The sequence below is a fragment of the Mirounga angustirostris genome, unplaced genomic scaffold (assembly GCF_029215605.1).
Source record: "Mirounga angustirostris isolate CCGP_5_RB_7025 unplaced genomic scaffold, mMirAng1.0.hap1 SCAF_14, whole genome shotgun sequence".
NCBI classification, from domain to species: domain Eukaryota; kingdom Metazoa; phylum Chordata; class Mammalia; order Carnivora; family Phocidae; genus Mirounga; species Mirounga angustirostris.
In genome coordinates, this window is record NW_026991722.1 from 32,682,562 (window position 1) to 32,698,503 (window position 15,942).

Consider the following 15,942-nt stretch of genomic DNA (forward strand, 5'->3'; position numbering starts at 1 on the left):
AACACTTAAGTAAAAATTTATTAGACTTGTCATTTCTGTTAATTATTGTCATTTCAGCTAATTACTAGCCATTCCTGTTGGTTATTAGACGTGTCGTTTCCCCTTCCAAGCTGCCATCTAGCACCATCTCTGATTCTGGTCTCACTACACACACTCAGGCAATGGGTCAGGGGCCAGCCCAATGGATCTGAACTCCGGAAGAACAATTCAGAATTGCTGCCCAAACGCAGAATGATTAGTGAAGAAATCCTTAACAGTCCTTATCCTTCCCACTTTCTAGGGTGAGAGCGAGGGAGGTGGCATCATTTTGTTATAAACAAAACAACAAAAGCAAAAGGGGTTGTCTATGAGCTAGAGATAATCCATAAAGAGTTTATCGATAGCTTAACCAAACTCCAGAAATCTCTTGAACTCAGCAACATTCACCTCCCCAGGGTCTTACAATCTATATTGGACAATAGACTGAGAGGTGTCGGCTGAAGGGTAGCTTAGGGAGAGCAGCCTGACTCTGATTTCCAATAAAAAATCCTCTCTGTCTGAAATGCTATCAGTGGATGTTAGAGAACTGTGTGTATGTGTGTTTATGAAAGTGTTTATTTTTCCCCTAGGTTTTCATACAGTATAATCTGGTGATAGTAATAGATTAATCTAGGAATTGCATCAATGAAATGAAATTCAGACATCACAAGAAAAAAAAACACAGAAATGCAGACATTGTATTTAAAAGAAATATCAATGGACTTTAGCATCCCTAAACAAGCAGTATGGACACTCGATTTCAGTATCTTTAGGGTTTGACTGGGAATCATGGCATGGTCTTCATGAATAAGGCAGGTTGTGCTAATTATAAAGAATGTTCATGGCAACTGTACTGGATAGCTGGATAAATGCCGTCTCATTACATTTTGGTTTTATACATAATCAAAATAAAATGGAAAATTGAAAGATTATTTTGGAATCTACTCAGTAGAAGTAGCCAAATTCATCAAATAAATTATCTCGCTGTGGAGGTTTTTCTCCAAAATAATCCAAATATACTTCAATTTGCCACTGTAGGCTCAGAAATCCACCCTCCCAATGAAGGCTGAATTTGAGTTCCTAAACTCATTCATTTTCTAATAGACCCATCTATGTTCATATTATTGGGCTAAGTAGCCATCCCTCATCCCTTTGAAATGTTTATTCAGTGTTAATGAGGCTATAGCATTTTGGTCAAGACTACTGTTACTAGTCAGAATTCAAGGGCATCTCCAAACTTAGGGCAAAAGAGGGAAGGAAGAATAACGAGTGCCTAAAATTTGCTATAGTCTAAGAAGAACTTGGGTATTCTAAATACATGCATGATATTCTCAGGCTTTATTAGATGCTTCTTGTGGGGGTGGGGGGGCAATGACACTAGAACAAGAGAGAGAGTCCTGCCATTCATTGGACTAAAACTGGGTGTTTCAGAAAGTATCTTTTCCCACTAAAAACTCTGCTCCCACAATGGCTGGGAGTTGAAATGCCTTGCAGAAGCCCGAGATAGGAAATAGCCCTTTGGTCATTAAACAGTTAAAGTTGGTCTACATTTTATATCCCTAGACTGTCAGAACTCAGGTATTGAGATTTGGACACACACCATCAGCCTGTGCATTCTGCAAGATTAGGAAACCAAGAGCAGTCCCATCAGAACAGGATTCCTAGGGACTGGAACAAATTAATCAAATGCTGACAAAATTTACAAAAGGTACAAGAGGTTTTGAAGGCAGGAGAGGAATGTAATTGCTACAAAGCAGGAATACACAAATAACTTTAGGGAGCAAAAGATTACATGTAAGTAGAGGTAGATTTTTTTTTTTCTTGGGGAAGAAAACAGAGTAACGGGAATAATACTTTCAGGGTATATATTATAGAAGGTAGGATCTACTAAATTAATGATGAAATCAAAAGTTTGTACTTGGATTAGAGGCCAGTATGGTCAGTATCCTGTACAAAATTTCTGCTCTGTTCAGTGTAGACCGAATGAAAGGAACAGAAAGGGTTGGGGAATGGTATAGGAATTCTATTCTAAACATAATTGTTAGGTACTATTTAGGTTGACTTTCTAATCTGTCTCAGAGAACCGGAATAAACATCACGGCAAAAACATGAGAAATTTCTTTCTATATGAAAACAGCCACAAGGCACAATTGAGTTGTTTGAAACCTGGGCAAAAATTCCCCTTCAAGCTTGAGAACTTTGTTTCTATCTTCCTACCCCAAACCGGCAATTGGCTACAGGTATTTGCCTGGAGCAACTCTGGGACAAATTGTAAAGGGAATAGAAAAATAACTTGCTGCACGTGAGTGTGCGTGCGTGCTTCACCACAATCAATCACATTTTCTCTGACATTGCTTCATTTGTGGATTATTGCAAAAACACAGGAAGAATGTGAAAAGATAATGTTGTAAAGCCATTGGAATGAAATTGGTGGGAGGAACCCATTTCTCACTATGTTCCCCAGCACCTCTATACTCAGAATCCCAGCATTGTTTAAACCTCCATTCTATATAAGAAAGCTAATCAAATGACACTCAGGAAAATTGACTTGGGTTTTCAATCTAGTTTCAGATCTCTAGTGTACTTATTTCAAATGGCATTTGTTATTCTCTGCATATCCTTAGGAACATGCCCTGTCAAGAAATGCCATACAACTTCAAACCATGTTTTTTCCCACCTCTATAACTTTTTATGTATTCCCTTTTTACATTTTATTACAGCATAACATCTAAAAATGAAATAAAGATTATAGGCAATGCTTCAGGACCTAGAGTTCTATGCCTTGCCCTGAATATAAAACCATGTTGATAGGAACCGCTGTTATACCTCTGTAAATTGCTCAAATCTCCCCACTGACCATCACTGTAATTATTTCTGCTTGGAAATGAAAGGTTTGATGAGCAGAGGGGTCTTTTTTTATGTCTATCTCTTCTTCTATTCATCCGAACTACACATTTCCCCTTGGTGGTGAATTACGGAGATTAAATCTATATTTATTTATAATACTTATCTCTGTGAGGAGGGTAATCAAACAGAAATGAAGAGAAAAACAAGCAATCAATTTCTGTAACTTTTTAGAGGTAACAGTATGAGAATTTGCTCTCCATTTTCATGATTTTAATGAAATCAGAGTAGTTGGTGTAATTGTTCTAAAATTGTGTACTTTGTACAATATGGGGAAAAGGGAGGGAGGGAAAAAAAAGAGAGAGAGGGAAGGAGGGAGGGAGGGAGAGAGGTGTGGAGATTTCAAAGCAGAAATGGAATTTTCTGGAGACAGGGCAATTTCATCCAAAAATGTCTGCATTAATACAAAAGTTTCTGTAGTCAGCTAATTTTGAAGGCATGGTGTTTGTGATAAATTTATAGAAAAAGCCCTTTAGATTATTTCCTGTAGGTTTAAAATGTTTATGTCATATCTGTTCTCCATTCTTTTGCCTCTGCTCCAACTTTGTAACATGGCCCTCCTTGTCGGCCTCTGGCTCTATGCCAACATAAGGTTGATTAGTTACTCCTTTCACCTGAACACCACTCTTTTTTTGCCAAACACCGTATGACTGGACTCTTGCTTACATTTTATGGGAAACAGCAAGCATTCAAAGATGGGAAGGAGTGGGGTAGGGGTGACGGACGGAGAGGATAGGAGTCCTGACTCTGCCTGATACCAACTACATCCGTATCCTCATCTGTCCACCCCAAGGATTATTTGGAGGATCAAAATGAGTCAAGATTCTCTCCCCTACCTAGTAAGAAGGTACTCAAGAGGCATTAGGGGAAATAACTTTAATTAATAACAAGACAAAAGCATAACTAATAGGAAATCAGGGCAAGGAAGAGAAAGAGAGAAAGTTAGAGGGTGTCACAAGTTGTTTTCTTCTATTCATAGGGCAGGGATAACTATGGCTGTAATTGTGCTTGTATAATGTTAACTCATCAGCCTTCCCCAAAGTCCCAGAGAGCAGGAATTTTTTTCCTTTCTTCTTTTCCATCTTTCTTTCTACCATTTTCCCCATCTTCCTTCCCTTACCTTGTTCTTTCCCTTCTCTCTCTGTCTCTCCCTCTTGGTCTCTGTCTCTGTCTCTCTCTCTCCCTTTCTTTCCTTACCTTTCTCTCCTTCCTTCGTCCTTTTTTTTTTTCTTTCTTTTTTCTTTATCTAAACTGGATTTGATAAGGCCCATGAAAGGTCAGTGACCTCAGCATACATTTCCTGGAGAAAAAGACCCCATTGAGTATGGAGGTCCTAGACTAATGAGACCCAGGCTGCAATGTGGTGAGATGCTTTCTCCAGCATTCAAATCTCAGGGGATGAATAAAAGTCTATCCAAACCTTTCTTGGTTTTTAAAGAAAATAAGAATAGAAAGACTCTCACTATGATCCCAGAGGATGTGCATGTCCTAGAACTGAGATTAACTATATAGATTTCTTCTATGAGCAGAGTTTCTAAGGAAATCCTATGTTCTGCACATATATCTTACTTTGATATGTAATCTCTGAGTCTTTTAGACTATGCACACAATGCCAAGTAAGTGGGGTTAAAAAGAAAACACGTGACTGCTTCTTAGAATCATTGAATTTAGATGCTATCTTGTTCGGTTTTACAGATGAGGAGACTAAGGCAACTTGCACAATGGCACAGACTTAGTTGGATACAGAACTAACACTAGAATCTTTTTGTCTGCATGTTAGGATGAGTAACACTCTAGTTATGTAAATAGAACTAATCTCACTGGGTATACACTTCAGATGAGTCGTCTAGTAGACATCTATGGAACACCATTAATTACCAGTGAGAGCCTTAAACTAATTAGTGGAACAGAATGTACCAGCTTGATTTGACTGTGGTCATGCAAAGTCACCGTTGGTTTTTAGTAGACTAAGAATGCTTTAGCAATGACCAGAACTCTAAAAGCTTCCAAGATAAAAGCAAAAGTCCTTGCCTGAAAGGGGGAAAGGGTGCTAAGGAAATCATTAGTGTGAAATTCAGAAAGAATACCTGCCAGCACATTGATTTCCCCACGCTTTAGTTGACTTCAGGTTTAAGAATTGTTTTTGATATGCATATCACTGCCTCTTGTTCGAGTTAATTTGTTTAAACATTCATGAAGGGGAAGGTTTTCTAATAGAAATATGCCAAATGTTTTGTTTTGTTTTTTTCAATCACAGACAAACTGGGGTGTTTGCTGATCCATGAACAATGTGAATATTCGGTTGTGGAGAGTTTTACTGCCTAGTAACAAAGTTGTTGTTGGGTTTTTGGTGTTTTTGTTTGTTTGTTTTAATTTTTGCCCTCTCTGTTAAATGCCAGAATTTGTAAGGAAAATGATGGCAAACGATTTAGCATCAGCATCCTCACAAATGGCTTGTTCTGAATAAGGCAGAGGTTGGACTGTGGCTTTGTTAGGTTACAGCAAAAAGAAAACAATTGTGTATGGGCGAAAGGGAGTGGAGGAAATGATTCTGTGGGCTGACAAAATCAGTGAGGATGCAGGGAGATCAGCAGCAGCGTTGGTGCTGTTAAGTTCATTTTATGATCCATTAGGTTTAGGACAGTGTTTTAGGAAGTAGAGTCAGAGACTCCAGGGAAAGTTTGTCATCAGAGACACGTTAACTGACCTATCTTGGGGCTGGAGATCGAGGAACAGTCAGTGGACAGGTGAAGGTTCTGTGAGATCTGGCCAATTTCTGCCCTGCTCTTATCTTCTCCCCAACCCCAACAGAGCGTTTGGCAAATAGTGGAAGCTCTACCAATCCTTCTCATCAGCTTCTCTCATTTCTCTCAGCAATTTCCTGAAAAATCAGCAGCCTGGCAGTTACACAACCCCCAAGCCTGACCTCAAATCCTGTCAACAAAAAACTATACACTAATAAGAAAACTCAAGTGATTATTGATAAAACCCATCAACTTCCTTCCTCCACAGTTGTGAATATAGCTCAGTAGCAATTCTTACCTGCTTTCTTTCAGTTTAGAAGATAAAATATCTCTCCTCTTCTTCAATGCCACTTCCTTCTCTAAGGCATCAGTCAATCAAAAATTTACTTCTCTCCTATGCTCCTGAATCTTTTCCATCTATACATCTGTTCAAGAGCATCCCTTTTTTTTATTATGTTATGTTAATCACCGAGAGTATCCCATTTTCATTCTGCCTTTGACTCCATGTTTCCTTCCAGCTACCAATAAGTTTACCTAAAGCATCAATTAAAATTGTGTGTGTGTGTGTTCTGTGGCAGATGTTTGTATCAGAGTATTCTTAAATGCAATAACAGAAACACAACTAGGATGAGAATGGAAACATGAAGGTGTTTTATTATTTTACATGCCTGAGGTTCTGGAAGTGTGGAAGTTGGAGGTTCCAGGGCTAATAACCCAGATGTCAGCTTTCATACTTAGGCTTGTCCCTCTTGGTTACAAGATGGCTGCTACAACTCCAGAAATCATAGCCGTAGGTGACTCCATCCAAAGGCTAGAAGTTGAAGAAAGGGCATGACCCTTTCTGTATCTCTCATTTAAAACTTCCACAGAAGCCTGTGGCTTGTTTCCCCTCATATCTCATTGGTCAGGATCACCACTGTGCAGGATTCATCCCTGGGGCTGAGTATGGGCCCAGAGCCCCTGAAGTTTATGGCCACTTGATATCCAAACTAAAGTAGAGTTCTGCAAGCAAGGCAGAGGCAGGGGTGGAGGGTGGGTGCCAAAGTGTGCTTTAAACTCTGCATTCAATCAGTCTGAACGCCAGGCCTGAGCATCACTGTTGGGTGCAGTTTTGCTGTGCTACTCACACAGCCTGACTCCCCTAGGTCTCCAATAGGACATTTTGTTATTTTTTGTTAGTTGGTCTTTGGGTTAAAGAGAAAATAAGTAGGTATTGGTATGTGTGTGTTTGCAGATGGAAAAGGGAAATGAGAACAGTAGAGAAAATCTAGTAAAATTCATAAATGCATGACTATTTCTGAACTGAATTCTTAATTATTTATAACACTTGACTGCTTCTTATGCATCTTGGGAAATCTACCATTTCAATAGCCATAATGTCTATTGGTCCAGAAATAGAAGATACTAGGACAAAGGATCAGGTTGGAATTCAGGCCAGAATAAGCATTCAACCTTACTCTAATTCATAATCCTTTCGAGTTATACACAGCTGTGACTATAAAGGAACGCTTTCGACAACATACAGAGCTGGATCTCTATTCATACCTGTGTTCCTTCAGGCTGAGGACTTATAATGACTTTTCAATGATATTATGGACTGTTGGAAAATTTAAGAGGGATCTCACAGTGAATAGTAGTTTCTGCTGGAGGCAAATTTGAAGATAAGTCAAATTTGATGCTTAACTATTCTGAAGAACATGTTTACATACGTTTGCCAAATCAATATCGTTTTTCTCTCAGTCTTTATTCTCAGTTCTTTTCTGGCATAACATCATCTTCCCTCTCCCCCTTGGCCTCTCCACTCATTTCTTCTTGTCCTCCTCCTTTTCCTTATATCTGGACTTCCTTTTTCTCCTTCATTCTTTCCTTTGTGGCTCTTGTTCGGATTCCTTTGTTTTTTCTCTCCCCATTCCCTTCAACCTTTGGAGTCAACTGGAGTGAGTATTTGTCCCCATTGGACCAATTTACATGATTACGGGTCCCTCCCTGTTTAGTCTGCATTTCAGCTTCTGGTAGCATCAGGGTAAACTGCAATAAGCAAAGTCCTTGTTTGGTCAGGTTTGACTATGTAGACAAACAATCTAGATAAATAATTTTCAACCTCGGCTCACAAAAACACCCTTTTTCTCCTTTGTAGTGTGTTTTCAAGCCTTAAATTTTTTATGTTCCTGCTTTAACATTTCACTTCACAATGCCTCCATAAAAAAGTAATGCCTTTTCTCTGTTGTTAAAAGAGGAATATCCTCCCAAGCAGCTATCTCTCAAGATGTGTTGAAATCCCAAGAGGAGTCGTGTTTTACATTAAAAAAAAAAAATGCCTTCCTGTGTATTATCTTGTTAGATAATCCCCCAAATCATGTGAGGTAGGCAGGGAGGCAAAACTACTTCAGAGAAGTTTGGGCAACAAGAGTACAGAACCTAGATCTCTCTCAGTCTTTACAGTACTGATACCTATGAATTTACGTTAGGATAATTGTATATAAAACAAGTACACATAAAGACAGTGAATATGCAGTAAACAAATATGATTTTCTTCTCTTTATTTTCAAGGAGAAGTAACATTTGCAATTACTCACCCCATGGAAACTGGAATTACTTCCCCTGGGTGACAGACACACCCTTATCTCTACAGGTCCAGCTGCGTTTCTCTGTCCTTTAGTTCATTTTATTCGGATGCTTGACGTGGCATCAGGAACAACCCCCAAATGAGCATTGGTTTATTTTCTCCTTCCTCTTTTTGTTCTTTCTTTTTTCTACTCTCTTTTTCTCTCCCTCTCTCCCTTCCTCCTTTCCTGTTCCCTTCCTTCTTTCCTTCCTTCCTCCCTTCCTCGTCTCTGTCTCCACTTTCTATTTCTTCGTTCCCACTCCTACTACTAAGAAGTGATGAGAAATCCTTGATTCCCTACATTCACGTTCTCTTTGCTCTCATTCTTTTTTTTCCCTTAGTCCAATAATGTAATGCCAATTATTAGAAAATATAATTCACTGTGTCTCACACTATTATTTATAATCTACCCGAGCATTTTCTTCACATTCTTAATATCCCCAGTGTCAGAGAGAATTACAGCTGGAAAGCTGACTGCAGGCCTTCGTGTAACGAGAAGAAAGAAGAATGTTGTTTTCACAGGCAGATTTTCTGTTGCATGGTGGGGTTTCATGATTTTCCTAGAGCAGTTAGACTTTTTTATGCATTTACAATTATTTTTGCCAAAAAAGACACTCGATGATTAAGTTTTTCTTTGCTTTCTTCAATAGGAATGAGAAGATAAAAATGTTTCAGTAGATTAGTTTAAAGGAGAGAAACTTTACAAAGATATTTACAAAGATATCCAGTAGATGGTGATTCCTGGGCAGTTTAGATCTGTAATATGGCACATTCTCTACATTTGACTCTAACTTTCTCTGGCTCCTGGGTTCTTTCCTCTCTCTCTCTCTCAGCCTCATTTTCTTTCCACACTTCTTTCTTAGTCTCTACACACACACATACACACACTACATCAGGGTGAACTCTTTGAAGAGAAATAAAACCCATATCTTTCCTTCAAAATTCAGCAATCAGCTTCATCTCTGTTCTGGGAACTCTATTTATTTTATTTTTTTTGCCAAAGACAAGATTTAGGAACTTACCAGGAGTTAAGATAGAGCTAGACAGAAAAGAGAAATAGAAAAAAAATTATTTTGGCAATAGGATGGTGAATAGGAAAGGAAGTGAGAAGAGCACAGAAGATGAAGACAAGGTAGAGAGAAAAATTAGTCCCTCCTGGGCAAGCAACATGCCATCTGGTGACCTAGACATGAGAGAATCCCAATGGAATTTAATATCAAGAACTTGGGTCCTTTGTCAGGCCCACAACACACGCACGCACACACACACACACACACTCTCTCTCTCTCTCTCTTTCTTTCTTTCTGGCCTACCAGCCCCAGAGCCTTTGTCTCTGCCCGTCCCATCTTGTTTATTGCAAGCATGCACATATCCTCTTGCATAACTTCTTAACTCAGGAGTAGACAACCACCTCTCTAGCTACCTGCCCTCCTCCTGTCCCCTTGCCCTACTCTTCCTGAAAAAAGCATACAGGTACTTACATTTGGAGAATTTCTGTGCTAACCAGGATAGGAAAATAGATAATAACAATAATAAACTAGAAGCAGTTACAAACATTTTCAGATTTTATATATGATCAAACTCTTTAATGTGTATTTTATAAAATCCTCTATAATTTGTCCACCCATTCAACGAAATGATACCCTTCCATACCATTTCTATAAAATATGTCATGGTCCCAGTGGAATAATTTTGATTTTGTCATAAATATTTTCTTAACATTGAGCTCCATAGTTCAACTAATGCATCAGCCCATTATTTAGAATCTTGTTTTGTTTTGTTTACTTGTCTTTTTTAAATTATAAGTAGGCACAATACATTTGTCCATATGAAATAGACTGAGTAGTATAAAATTAACTACTGATTTCATGAAACATACCTTCCTTGGACTGTAGCCAAAGACAAATTCAGCGATATCACCAGTGCTCAATGGTAACCAACTAAGAGATGGTCTCTTAATTTCCTAGGGTTGCCATGACAAAACACCATGAACTGGATGGCTTAATTAAAACAAGAGAAATTTATTCTCTCACGTTTCTGGAGGCTAGACATTTGAAATCAAGGTGTCAGCATGGTTTGTTTCTTCTTGGAGGTGAAATGGAGAATATTTTCCATGCCTGCTCCCAGCTTCTTGGGGTTGCTGTCAATCCTCAGCACTCTTTGGTTTATAGATGCATCACTCCAATCTCTGCCAACTCTTGTCTTCACCTGCTGTTTTCACCATGTGTCTGTGCCAAGTTTGCACAAGTGTTGCGCTAGTACACGTTAGAACATTGTGTTTCCTGTATGCATGTTTGTCACATAGGTAAGAACACTAGTCATACTGGATTTAGGACCCACTTTAATCTTAACAGTATGACCTCGCTTTAATTAATTACATCTGCAAAGATCCTATTTCCAAATAAGGTCACATTCTGGGGTTTCAGACAGACATGAATTTTCTGGTACACTATTAAACCCACAACAGATGGTAAACAAGGGTCCTTCTTCTTACCTGAAAGGCAAACTAAAACAAGATGGTGTCCTTCTGCAGAATAGTGAGGTTTATATGTACTTTTAGGGTGAAGCAAGTCACATTGACAGCTACTTTACCATATCTAGATCTTTCCTTAAAAATCAGCACAAGAAGTCAGAGTCACATGCCCAGTATCTGGGGTTCTGATAATAAAATGTACTCTTTGTTTTGATTTAAAGCGATGTATTTGTAATTCACGTGACTAGAGAGAAGAACTTCATTTTTAAAATTTTTTTCTTGGGCACCTGGGTGGCTCAGATGGTTAAGCGTCTGCCTTCGGCTCAGGTCACGATCCCAGGGTCCTGGGATCAAGTCCCACATCGGGCTCCCCGCTCCTTGGGAGCCTGCTTCTCCCTCTGCCTCTCTCTCTCTCTCTCTCTCTGTGTCTCTCATGAATAAATAAAAATTTTAAAAAAATAATAATAAATATATTTTTTTCTTTTTTTAAAATTTAAATTCAGTTAATTAACATATAGTGTATTATTAGTTTCAGAGGTAGAATTCAGTGATTCATCAGTTGCATATAACACCCAGTGCTGATTCCATCACGTGCCTTCCTTAATGCCCATCACCCAGTTACCCCATCACCCTACCCTGTCCCTCCAGCCACCCTCAGTTTGTTTCCTATGATTAAGAGTCTCTTAAGGTTTGTCTCCCTGTCTGATTTTGTCTTATTTTTCCCTCACTTCCCCTATGATCCTGTTTTGTTTCTTAAATTCCACATATGAGTGAGATCATATGATAATTGTCTTTCTCTGATTGACTTATTTCACTTAGCATAATATCCTCTAGTTCCATCCACGTGGTTGCAAATGGCAAGATTTCATTCTTTTTGATGGCTGAGTAATATTCCATTACACACACACACACATACATATAAGATGCAATATATATATATTGCATCTTCTTTATCCATTCATCTGTTGATGGATATCTCAGCTCTTTCAACAGTTTGCCTACTGTGGACATTGCTGCTGTAAACATTGCGGTGCATGTGCCCCTTCGAATCACTATATTTGTGGATAAATACCTAGTAGTGTAATTGCTGGGTCGTAAGATAGCTCTATTTTCAACTTTTTGAGGAACCTCCATACTGTTTTCCAGAGTGGCTGCACCGGCTTGCATTCCCACCAACTATGTAAGAGGGTTCCCTTTTCTACGCATCCTTGCCAACATCTGTCTTTTCCTGACTTGTTAATTTTAGCCATTCTAGACAGAACTTCTAAAATGACTTTTAGAGAACTAAATATCTCTTAACTTGATCTACTTAGTAGAGCTTCTTGTAAAGAACCAGGAGTTAAAAATAAGGCATATCAATTGAAATTGGTGAAAAAAAATCATTCTACATGGTGGTAGACTATAAAAACATAAATATTAACCGCCCCCCCCCCAGGAAAATAGGTTCATCTCCACAGTTGGTATTATTTTTTTCCAAGAGAAAATGTTTTATTTTCAAATTACAGTTTTATACCTGTTTAAAAAACAAACATGTTCTCTCTTTAGTCCCTTGCATCCCAGATTCTTGTCAGAGCAGATATTCTGTCAATCTAGTTAAAATTTTATATCAAACTTGTCCTTCTTCCCACCTCACCATGCTCTTGTAGTTTTATTTTGTCCCATAATAAAATAATTGGTGAATATGGCTTAGAAGCAGACTAGGGTAACAGTTAAGAACATTGATTCTAGAACCAGATGGATTGCACTCAAATCCAGTCCCCACACACCAGTGTATGAATTTGGGTCAGGTACTTGGCCTCTTTGTGCCTTAGTTTCCTCATTTACAAGATGTGGATGGTGAAAAGAGTACATTCTTTATAAGAATATTATGAGGATTAAATGAGTTAATATCTCTAAAGCTCTTATGTATTATAGAGTATTTGTTAAATAACTAAACGTCTGCTAGAGCAGAGGCTCGCTGATGATGGTTCTGTGTCTTGCATCTCTATTATTCTCTATGGCACCAAACAGTGTTCTGCACTTAATATATATGCAACCCAATATCTGTTTGCATAATATATAATTGAATTGAGGTAAATTAACTTCCCCTAGCAAAATTTTTGTCTCTACATACGGATTGATTTTATTTAGGGGGAAGAGGGATGTCTGTCCCTCTTGGAGGTTTACGGAGCTCTATGGAGTTATGAACTATGATCAGTGCTCATCGAGCATAGCACTGAATATTTTGAAAAAGTCTTTTGCAAGTATCTTTTCCAACTTTTCTTGTCCAAGCTAAATAACCCAGCTCAAAACTTATCTTCTCTTAGAGTCTTTTACATTAACGTCAGAAATATATCTCTTCCTCTGTATTCCTTGACATTATTTTTGTGTTCCATAAGAATATGATTTATGAAGTTACCATAGTTTGTAAAACTGGAAGGCATGGTAGAAGTTTCCAGGCCAGTGGTTATTGCCAGTGGTGCAGATCACAGTCCACATGGCATTTAGATTTGTCTTTTTATACACATGACTGGGGCCCATCATCAGAAATTTGGATTATATAAGACAGTAGGGTATCGGTTTCATGTTTAAGGTCTGAAGTCAGATAGGACTTGATACATAGTATGGCCCCTTTTGCTTGTCATCAAGTGACTCAGACAGTGCTTGTCAAACTTTAATGTACACACAAATCACTGGGGGCACTCTTGAAAGTGCAGATTCTGATCCAGCAGGTCTGCAAGAGGACCCAGGCTTTTGCATTCCCAACAGACTTCAGCTGATGATGGTCCAGAGAACCTAGAAGCTCATTGCTTAATATATTAAAATCTCAATTTCCTCATATGTCACATAGAGCTGTTGTAAAAATTAAAGGTACAATGTATATGAGGTAGCTTTACCACATAGCATGCACAATAAATGTTAGACATTTTATTAGTATCATTATTAAGGCCAGCTTCATGGGCTTGGGCCAGTATAGTTGCACAGAGCTCTGTCTTAAAGGGCTCTGTATTTGGTTTAATGCTCTTGTCACCATCTTGAATTCTTTATAATTTTATCTTTGAACTTGTATTTTATAAGTGAAGTTCAGTGGAGCAATGGGGGCATGCATGTGAGCAGAGTAGATACTTGAAATGAACATTATTACCAACATTACTTGCCAACCATTTGCATTTAAAACTTAAAAGTTACCAACAGCACAGAATTCTGATGGATCCAAAGTGAATTTGAGTTCAGTAAGACTCAAAAGTACAAGGTAAATATGTTACATCTATGATTAAGTAAGACCACACTTTCCCCAAGAGACCATGCTTTCCATTTGAACCAGAACTTGCTTTGAATGAGGAATGAAGACAATTGCAGTCTAAGAATCACAAACATTCCAGGATCTCTATTATATCCTCTCCTACTCAGGTTACTTCCCTGTAGATTAGCTAACCACTTACACTGAAAATATGCCTTAGAAGGAAAGACAAAGATAGGGCAACCCATAGTTCTTTCCTTTTCAATTATTTCTTATTTATCATTAAGCTGAAGGTAGAGATTATTGGTATAGGACGTATGTGTATCAAAAAGTGAAATGCTTCACCATCATGATGTGGACTCTCTGCTCAAGTATGACACACCCGGTGTTGGTGAGCAGAACACGGAGACATGGAGCCCCAAAGCTGGGCCACTGAAAGTCAGCCCCCAGCAGGTTGGACCACTGGGCCCAGTCCCACGACCACCAAAGACCAAGCTCCCTTCAACTTCCTGTGTCCCAGATCCTACAAAGAAGGCAGAAGAAATCTTGAATGCCATCCTGGCCCTGAGAGAGTGGGTGAAAGACACCTGCAGTTGTCCAGCACCACCAGCATGGGGATGGATGTGGTGCATTTCCCGGCAGCTGGATCTGAAGCTGCAGTAGCAGCAGGCCAGGGAGACTGGTATCTGCCCTGTGCACAGAGAGGTCTACTCGCAGTGTTTTGATGAGCTGATCCAGGAGGCCACCATCAACTATGCGGAGAGGGGACTGCTTTTGCTGCAAGTCCAGGACAAGATCCTTATGGACCATCACCGCCTACCAGACCTTACATGGGAGCAGTGTGGTCTTTGGCTCAAGGAAGGTGCTGCAACCTGAACAGGGAAGTTAGGCATGGGGAGGAAAATTGCAGAATTAGAAACAGAAAAGAGAGGTTTGGAGAGGCACATGAAGGAGCAGAATGCCACATGTGAGGCCACCAAGAAGCGGAAGAGCGAGAGGAGACAGGTGGAGAAGAAGCAGTACAATGAGGAGACTCGGTTCCTCAAGCGGACAAATCAGCAGCTGAATGTCCAACTGGAAGGTATTATTGCACCAAAGAGGTGATATTTTCCATATGGGTCTGCAAGCACTGCAAGCATTGTTACCCCATCATAAGCCCCTTCTAATAAAAAGTTAGTTTCCTGAAGAAAACAAAAGTGAAATGCATATAGTTAAGTTAGTTTTGTGTAGGGTCCACTGTTCTGGTAAAAGCAAAATATATATGGATATATGAGCTCAGATTGTGAACTGTGCAATTTTGGTGATTCCGCATGTAAGTGCCTTTATATGTGCATTTAAGACTGGCATTGTGCAATATAAAAATGAACAGTAAAAGTCATGCAAATAATTTAAATTTGATTTTTCACTAATTACAATGCCATTAAATGCGAATAAAACACACCATGACAGGTTGAACAAGAGACCATGGAGTAAAGGGGAAAGCTTTATATTTTAATACATTTAATGGGTGCTTTTTCCTCTGCTTTTTGAACGGGGGTCCCTCTAGTTTGATTTTATACTGAGCTCCAGAGTGTATATAGCTGGCTCTGCCATCATTATTATAATCACTATCAACAGGTCTGGGTGGGGCTTCAAGTTGAAAATCCCTGATAAACCTAGAAGTAATTTTGCGAAATTACACAGATCAGGAAACTTATCTACAGTTGAGCACAGTTCTCACCCTATAATTTATTGGTAAAACTAACAATATTTTTTACTTGGCACAAATATTGTATTCTGAGGAATGTCTGAGTATTTTGTGTTGTCTTCAAATTCTCCTTTGGGAAGAAAATGTCAGCACAGTGCTTGTTCCACCTCGTGCCATCTAGAATTGGTCCCTATCTTTTCTGGATGCATGTATTGTTTCAGTTGGCCACACCTGTTACACAGACCATGCTCTCACTTGAGTTGGGATTACACAACATACCTCAACTTCCCA

At 39.0% G+C, this 15,942-nt stretch overlaps 1 pseudogene; it reads left to right on the forward strand.

The window, feature by feature from the left end:
• The first annotated feature begins 14,300 nt into the window (after positions 1-14,300).
• On the forward strand, positions 14,301-15,068 carry LOC123853244 (axonemal dynein light intermediate polypeptide 1-like; annotated as a pseudogene).
• The last annotated feature ends 874 nt before the right edge of the window (positions 15,069-15,942 follow it).